This window comes from Festucalex cinctus, chromosome 11 (assembly GCF_051991245.1).
Source record: "Festucalex cinctus isolate MCC-2025b chromosome 11, RoL_Fcin_1.0, whole genome shotgun sequence".
Lineage (NCBI taxonomy): Eukaryota > Metazoa > Chordata > Actinopteri > Syngnathiformes > Syngnathidae > Festucalex > Festucalex cinctus.
The window spans coordinates 6,903,316-6,911,941 of record NC_135421.1 but is presented as its reverse complement, the minus strand read 5'-3'; the positions used below and the strand labels follow the sequence as shown (position 1 = coordinate 6,911,941).

The window sequence follows — 8,626 nt, the reverse complement described above, 5'->3', positions numbered from 1 at the left end:
AAGTGAGCGAGCAGTGTCTGGGATAGTATGGGATGGATAACGATAAAAATCACTGACTATTCTAAATAATGTATATGATTGATGCGTTATAGTAATGGGTCGATGGGGACGGGTCTCGAATAAGCCATCGGCTTCTACCTGTCAGCTCTTCTTTCGGATGTCAATGTTGCAAATGATGTGATGTGAGCTGTAATGTGTCCGAAAGGAAGAAATGAATAAACCAAACCAAACCAAACCAAACCAAACCAAACCCCCACCGATTGGCCGTTGTCCAGATACTCCTGTACTTTTTCTTATTTAACCTAATTAACGTAAAGAAAAAAAAATAGAAATAAAAACTCTTCTAGAACTACAGACAATGTTAACATAATTATGGCCGGATTTGTTCGACATTTGTAAGAAAAGCTCAGACACTTCCCAGGTTGTATCACACCTTAATCCAGAGACAGCATCAGTTATTGAAGTGCACTCTGCGCCAGAGCTCATATCAAGTAAAAGATTTAAAAGTTTATACATTTAAAAAAAAAAATGGCTTGGCCAGTTTCCCTGGCTAAGGTACAATAAAGCCGATAATAGGATGTGCTGTATTTACTGTAAAGTGGGTGGAGAGGTCATGGTCGGTAATAGTGCATTTGTGACTGTTTCTAATAAAATCCTATTTCAAATGCTAAAAAAACAACACATTGAAACACATAACATGTGACAAATGCACTGCAGAAGTGGCTCCTCTCCCAGTTGCCTTTCAGTGGCAGGCAGCGGCAAAAGATCAGATGAGACCGAGATGACTATCAAGTTTAACGTTGCCTACAGTATAACAAAAGAGGCAGCACAACAACGACTTGAACTTAAACCCTTCATACAGCAATAATGATGCATGTGCCCAATTTATAGGGGGCCATTGCAGACACTGAAAAAACAAAACAAAAACACTGTAGTACTTCAAAGAAAGAACTTTGCCCAGATTGATTGACAAAACGCAAAAATAAATACATGCATATATTTGTAAAACTGCAGTGTTACATGTAGGGCTGGGTATCGATTCAGATTTCCAAAATGGATTTGATTCACAATTCACATTGATTTTCAATTCAGTTATGTATTTAATGCAGTCCCAATTTTACTTTTATATGGAAGGCATTCACAGACATACTAATGCTGCAAATAGTAGAAACATTTTGCACTAGCTTTGGGCATTAGTCAAAATATTTATATATAATTATATTTCAAATGGAATCCAGTGCAGTTAAATTAATTATGTATGTTTTATTGAACATGACCTGATCAAAACAATGAATACCAATTAAAATCAATTACAACCACAGCGCACGCAAAACCGCTCTGGCAAATCATGACTTTCACATTCCTGTGATAGTTTTTATGCTAATGCTCCAGTGGTTGCAAAACCAAACCAAATCTACCTTTTATCATTGGAGACACAGCCATAGTACATAATTATGCATCCACATTTTGTCTTTTTATGTCCAATTCTTACCTAACTTCTCTATGGGGGCATTTGAGTTCAGTTAATGTACAGTTTAATTACTGCTGCATGCATGCACTCCATTTAATAAGGTGGCTGTAATGCACCAAAAGCACCCGCCAACTGCAAAAATAAAGAAGTGATGCATTTCCATCAGTGGCCTTCATAGCCATAGATATCTATGCTAAAGAAAGAGGCGCAGGCGCTAATGCACCAAAAGTATTTGACAACAATCAAAAGGAAGAAGTAGTGCATGGTCTGTCTCTCTCTGTAGCTACGATAAGTATATACTATTTAGAAAAGCAAGATGCGCAATAACCAACCAGGATTCTACCAATACGACACAGAATTCTAGTTTCGGTAAGCCATTTAAAACTACTGCCAAATGAAAAGCTTTTCCGTAGTGGAAATTTCATTCAATCGGAGCCTGAAGCTGTCTAAAGTGCGTGTTTCTGTGTATGTATTTTTTGAGTGGTAGACCCGCGATCCACTCGTATTAAAACGCAGTCCATTTTTAATGTTATACAGCAATGAGTAGCTCGGAGCGGCTCATGCTGGAGCTGTTTATTTCTTTGTAAGCCCTGCTCCTTTTTGGGATACTTTGAATAACAGAAGGGCACATTTGAACAATGCTTTGAGTTTTTGAATTGAGTACGTGCTCTGGCATAATTCCGTGGTCATGTTTTTTGTCAAATAAATGTCCCCGCGTGACACGAGAAGACACATGAATTTATGGCGGGTGGGCAGGAAGCTATATTAAAAGTATCGATACATGGTTTTATGAAAATTGATGTTGGGCTGAGAAAAGGAAAATCACTGAGACATCGATATATCGTTTTGTTTTGTTTTTGTTTGTTTGTTTTTGTTGTGTTTAAACCCAGCCCCAGTTAAATGTGATGCCTTCAAATTTTGGTGCACCAAAATTTTGTGCCGGCGCTTTTTTGTTTGTTTGTTTGTTTGCTGTTTTTTGGGGTTTTTTTTGTTTTTTTTTGTTGTTGTTGTGTTTAAACCTAGCCCCTGTTAAATGTGATGCGGTCAAATTTTGGTGCACCAAAATTTTGTGCCGGCGCACCCAAGGCAAGAAAAATGGTGCACCAGTGCAAACACTGCAAAAATTTAGTCTAGAGTCCTAATCTAGTTTTTGAATCAGATTCCTGGTAAAGATGAAACTAAGGCCAACTTGCATCAGAATGTTAGGAAGTGAGTGAAAATTGTGAAGGAAAGGAACAATTCTCTTTTAGCAGAGCATAACATCATGAGCCCGGCATCTTATGATCATACAGTGTTATGGTATGGCTATGAATCAGCTCCAAGTAAACAGGCTCATTTGTGTTTATTGATTAAGTGACAGCTGACATGAGTAGCCAAGTGAAATTCATTTGTATACAGTAGCGCTTTATCACAAGAGTCTCAAAGGGCTTCATATGCCAACAGTTGACAAAGATCGGCATCACGATGAATTATGTTTGCATTCACTTAAATACTACAAATTTGGTTGGACCACACATCACAGCATAGATCAATAATGTCCCAAAACGTAATAACAATTTTAGACTTTAAAGGCAAAGTTCCATTACTATGGTTTGATTTACAACCTTTGTTAAATGTCTACATCCTTTTAAGCGCATGAGAATAAATGTAATTTTATGGAATTTCTGAATTACGTCATATTTAGAACAATTAAAATCCATTATTGTGATGTATAGTGGACATAAAAACTAATTCTCCAAATATACATCTGAGCTCGAACCTGCTTAGAATTTGCACCTCACAACTACCTAAGAAAAAAAGAAAAAAAAATACTCTTTGTAGTCGGCACATGAGTTGGCTGTTGACCCTGAGATCTACATCTATGCAACCAAAGGGATCCTGCATGCATATGCATTGAAGGGCAACCATTGATCAAACTGAGTGCAGAAAGCTTGTTTGCACTATCTGATTGACCATGAAGCATATCGTGTATGTTATTATCTGGTGAGAAACCAGCAACATTTGCAATGCTCCATCCTCCAACTCCACATCTGAATCTTTGTGTTAGCAGGTCTCAAATGGCATCTTGCACCCCATATGCTGTCAGTGATAAGATAAATTAAACCTCCCTCATATAAATATCTTATCTCTGCAGGCTTTCTGCCCTCAATTACCCATAAAACCCTGCAGGTGAAACACAATCCACTCATATACCACAATTGGACAGAGGGGAGGAGAAAACATGATCTAATTAGAAGTTAATCTTTTGAATAAAAGGCTTGACTTCATATATGGTTATGCTATCCCCTCATTTTATTTTTTATTACGATTGCAATCGTTGCTTGCTGGAACACAGCACATATCGAAAGCATAAATATGTCGCTATGTGAATCGCTGCAAAATGTAATTTACAGTACTACGGGCATCTAATGTGGTGCTTTACTTTGTTTTGTTCACCTTGAAGAACTCATGTATTTTATACCACAGGGACAACTTATACAGGAATGAAACCTGGCCTCCAATTTGTCAAATATTTAAAAGAGAATTGATAAGGCTACCACTCAAGTGGAGTTCACGAAAGGATCAGTAAATCTAAAATGAGCAAGTCTGTTGGTAACGGACCTGAAATCAACTGACCCGGGGATTCATCGGACTGAAAACACACACAAAAAAAATCCATCCCACACAAAACACTCCTTTATACAGCACCTTACAAAGTCTGTCCATTCCAAAATTGGCTGCAATTCACCACAACACCAGTAAATGGTGCTCTGGTGCCAATAACAGACAGAGACCGGTTGCGAGTTTCCGGCATGCGCTGCTCTTCTGTCCTATATAAACAAACTTTACAGTGGACGAAAGCAAACGAAATAGTCAATTATTGATGCAACTATAACAGCAATATCATGATATCATTTCATGGTATAAAAGCAGTGCATCTGTTAAACAGGTAAGGTTATATTCCACTTGCGCACTACTAGCACCCTGTGGCGGTAAGAATAGATCGAATATAATGCCTTTATTGTCATCGTACAACAGGTATTCAGCAAAATTTGGAGCGCTGCTCCTTTTGGTGCAAAGTAAAGGTAAAATATGAGCAATAAAAAAGAATAAAATGCAAGTCTGTTGGCAGATTTGGTAGAACAAGAACATTAGTTAAAAAGTACAGAATTGTGGTAATTGTCCACCTGGGTAGAGTGAATATGTATTGCACATTAAGACATAATTTACTATTAGCACATTAGTTTATTAATGCAATAAAATTTTAATTAGGCATGTTTTGACCACCTACATTATTACCCACACTAATGGCTAGATGGAGGGGAATATACCACATTTGAGTTTTCCACAAATCAACTCGATTCACAACGTGTGCATACATTAGCAAGTAAGTGCCTCAATATTAAGGGTGTCACGATTTCGATTTTTTATCGAAATCGATCGAAATTACGTCACGATTTCGAGCATCGAAATAGAAGAGAGGACACACGATTCGATGCCCCCCCCCCCGCGCCCGCCGCCACCGCCGCCACCGCCACCTCCCAGGAAAGCAAATGAGACGCAGCCATTCAGCTACTAGCTAACGGCACTTGTTAGCTGACTTCTCCTGCAGTCATGATGGCAAGCGCGGACAGACACAGCAATGGTGCTTCAAGCCGCTCCCGCTTCTCTCGTCACCAGTTTGGAAACATTTTGCGTTCCCGGTGAGTTATGTCGACAACGTTCACGTTGTCGATAAAAAGACCACAGTTGCAAGATATGCTATGTGCGCGTACTGTACTCGGCCACGGTGTTACGCCCGGCTCGTCAAGGGGAAGGGAAGTAACACAATAACAGAAAATATAGAGTAGATAAACACGGGTCGACTTTAACATCTGAGTAGTTTTAATTGAAATTTCAGGCAGGGGTTTGACAAGGGAGTGAAAGTGGAAGGTGAACAAATAATAACCGCATTTGACAGAACTGACAGAACGGAGGAGAAACAATAACTAATAGGGGTATAATACACGGATACACAATAGCGTCGCGCTGGCACAGTCGTCCAATCGGAGTGTCGCGCTGGCACAGTCGTCCAATCGGAGTGTCGCGCTGGCACAGTCGTCCAATCGGAGTGTCGCGCTGGCACAGTCCTCCAATCAGAGTGTCGCGCTGGCGCATTCAAACTGAATGGCCCGAGCCGCCAGCCGTAACAACGGGAAACACGACAAACATGACGGGACATTTACGCAGGCATCACAAAGATTTAGATTTATCAAATTCAACTAGAAGTGGGAAAACAACGGTCCAACCAACTATTTCATCCTCATTTACAGTGAAACTTCCACACACTTCAGCTCGCGCGAAACGCCAGATCCATAGGTCTATTTATAGCAGCAGACCTGCAGCCTTGGAAAACGCTGGATTCAAACATTTAATTAGTGTACTTGAACCACGCTACAGTATGCCCAGCAACTGTAAATGTTGGGATATAGTTTGTTCAGGCTGTATTTGTTCCATGACTTTGGATACAATATATTTTTTGTTGTTGTTGCACATTGCACATTATTTTAAGAGGAACGCACAGCACACTGTTGTAACCAAAAACAGTCAATAGATGGCAGGCACCCACTGTGACTTTTTGTTTTTGTTTTTTTATTTTTTATTTTACACTTCAGTAAGAACAAGACGGTTAACTTTATATTGTAAATAAATTCTTTGAATTTGATCATTCCTGCCTAATGTCAATTATCATATATTACATAAATTTACACAAAAATAATATGGAAATTGCATCACCTATATGTAGCCGATCTTTTGAAATAAGATTTACTGTACAATGAATAGAACCAATGATCATAGACTAGCCTTAGCCTACAGAAGCATATGCCTCTGTGTTATAAAGTGGGGGAGCGGAAAAAAAAAAAAAAATCGAAAAAAAAATCGAATCGTGACCCCAAAATCGAAATTTAAATCGAATCGTGGAGTTGGCGAATCGTGACACCCCTACTCAATATTAACTGTTAGTGTTACTAGGGATTGCAGGTTGTTTATGTACATTTAGGTTAATGATACCTGTACTATTTGAACTATGCTGTATGTATAATTGTGACTTTAGGTAATTAGCATTGTATAGACGTTTATGCTGGCTGATAATTGCTCACTCAAAACTATGTTTTAACTGGACTGATACTAGAATTGGGGGGTCATTAATGAAATAAAACATTTTTTTTTAATTAAAATTAACTGAAACTTTATCTTACATTTATATATATATATATATATATATATATATATATATATATATATATATATATATATATATATATATATATATATATAAACAGATTTATTTATTATTTATTATTATTTGTTTTCATCAGTTAATTTCATACATGAATTTTTGGGGTTTATTTTAAATGTATTTATTTTGGAATCGTCATCCTTTCATACAGAAGAAGCAAGGTCAAACAATCGCTCGACTTTATTACACAATATTGTACTCAGTGACCTTTTTTTTTAATCGTGCACTTGACAACCACTCTGTGTATTTGAAAAAAAAAAAATAATAATCAAAATTAAACTGAAACTGAGTTTTTGAAAAATAATAACTAACAAAAGTAACAAATCTGCTCTAAAAACTAATTGAATTTCAAACAAACAAACAAAGAAAAACTAACTAGAATGAAAAACCCCAAACCATTACATTACAACTCTGGTTAGCACTGACTGGAAACGTTTTACGTTTCATAATATGTACGATGCATGCTGTTTACTAATCAACTCAGTGTGTGCATGTATGTAGTATGCATTGTTGTATTTATTTATTTTATTTATTTAAGTTGACGCCACTCCATATTTTATAGTAAACTACACAAAACTGTCTGTATGTATTGGGATCCCTGTTTTAAACATGCTCAATTTCTTCGTTCCCCAAAAAACAAATAGCACATCGCACAGTTACTCCACAGAGTAACATCTTTCTCACACTAATTTTCACTTTCTATCTCATTTATGAGTTGCCACTTTAAACATCCTCGGTTAATAACACAATTATGAGAAGTAATAGAGACATTAAGACTTTGGACCGATTGTCAAAAAATAGAATTCTTTTATAGGGTGTGTCAAGGCACAGATAAGAACCTGATCAACTGTTTTCTAGCAGAAGTCAGGACACAGCAAATGAGCTTTATAACAGTCATTACCTCAATGACCCTCAACCGGGACAATATATTTCCTCAATAAATATATAGTCTGTGTGCGTGTGCGTGTGTGTACTAACTAGAGGACATATTGGGGTCAAATGACTTGTTTTAGAGTGGTTAAGTCGACATTACATGTGATTTCCCCCTCGTCAGTATCACAAAGTCAAAATTTTGAGAACCAGAACCTTGACAATTCCATTTCTAACTGGATACATTTAAATTTTAAGAACGAAAACTCTCATCACATTCAACACACAAAAACATTTAATAGCCTACTGGTGGCACGGAAGCAATGTTAGGGTTCTTATTTTTGCCTGTACTGTATATATATTTTTTGTCTGTGTATGAGTGATTTCTAATGTGTTCATTTATTTCAAATGAAGGCTCAGTTCTGTGCAACAGCACAACACATTCTCTCGTGCATTTAGTTATTTGAAAGAAAGGTTTGATTCTGTGCTCCAGCATGACACACTGTGCTGTAAATCATAGTCAAGCAGTAACTAGAAAATCCATGTATTTTTTTATGAGCCTGACAGTAAAAGGACAAAGGTATAGTGATTTATACGGTATAGTGTAAATAAAGCAAATCCCGCCATTGTGTTCTACCAGACAGTCGCCTTGATTACAGGCGAGATAGGCGGTCGATTGGGGGGCCATCTCGTGGAGGGGGCGCCAAATTGCAGGAAGTGAAAGAAAAAAAATTAAATAAAAAATGACCTCCACCCCAACAAGCGTCCCCCCCAACCCCCCCTCGTGTTTTCTAACATAAAATAGGTTATATAGCAAATATATTTCATTAAGTTCATTATTATTACTTCTATTCCAAACAAATGACTGTGAGTCACCACTTTGAGTGACACAAACCTTGATCTTCGAGATCGAGGTGACTATTTCGGTTATATCAGCTATTGCTGCATCATGGACAGTGCTCAGCATATATGAGTACACCCCCTTTGAAAAATGTAAAGATTTTATTCAAAATCTCAATGAACAT

The 8,626-nt window shown here is 37.5% G+C and overlaps 1 protein-coding gene across 2 annotated transcripts in view; it reads right to left on the bottom strand.

The window, feature by feature from the left end:
* Positions 1-8,626, bottom strand: part of dpp10 (dipeptidyl peptidase like 10) — a 258,273-nt gene that overhangs the window by 80,503 nt on the left and 169,144 nt on the right. The gene's annotated exons all lie outside the window — the stretch shown is intronic.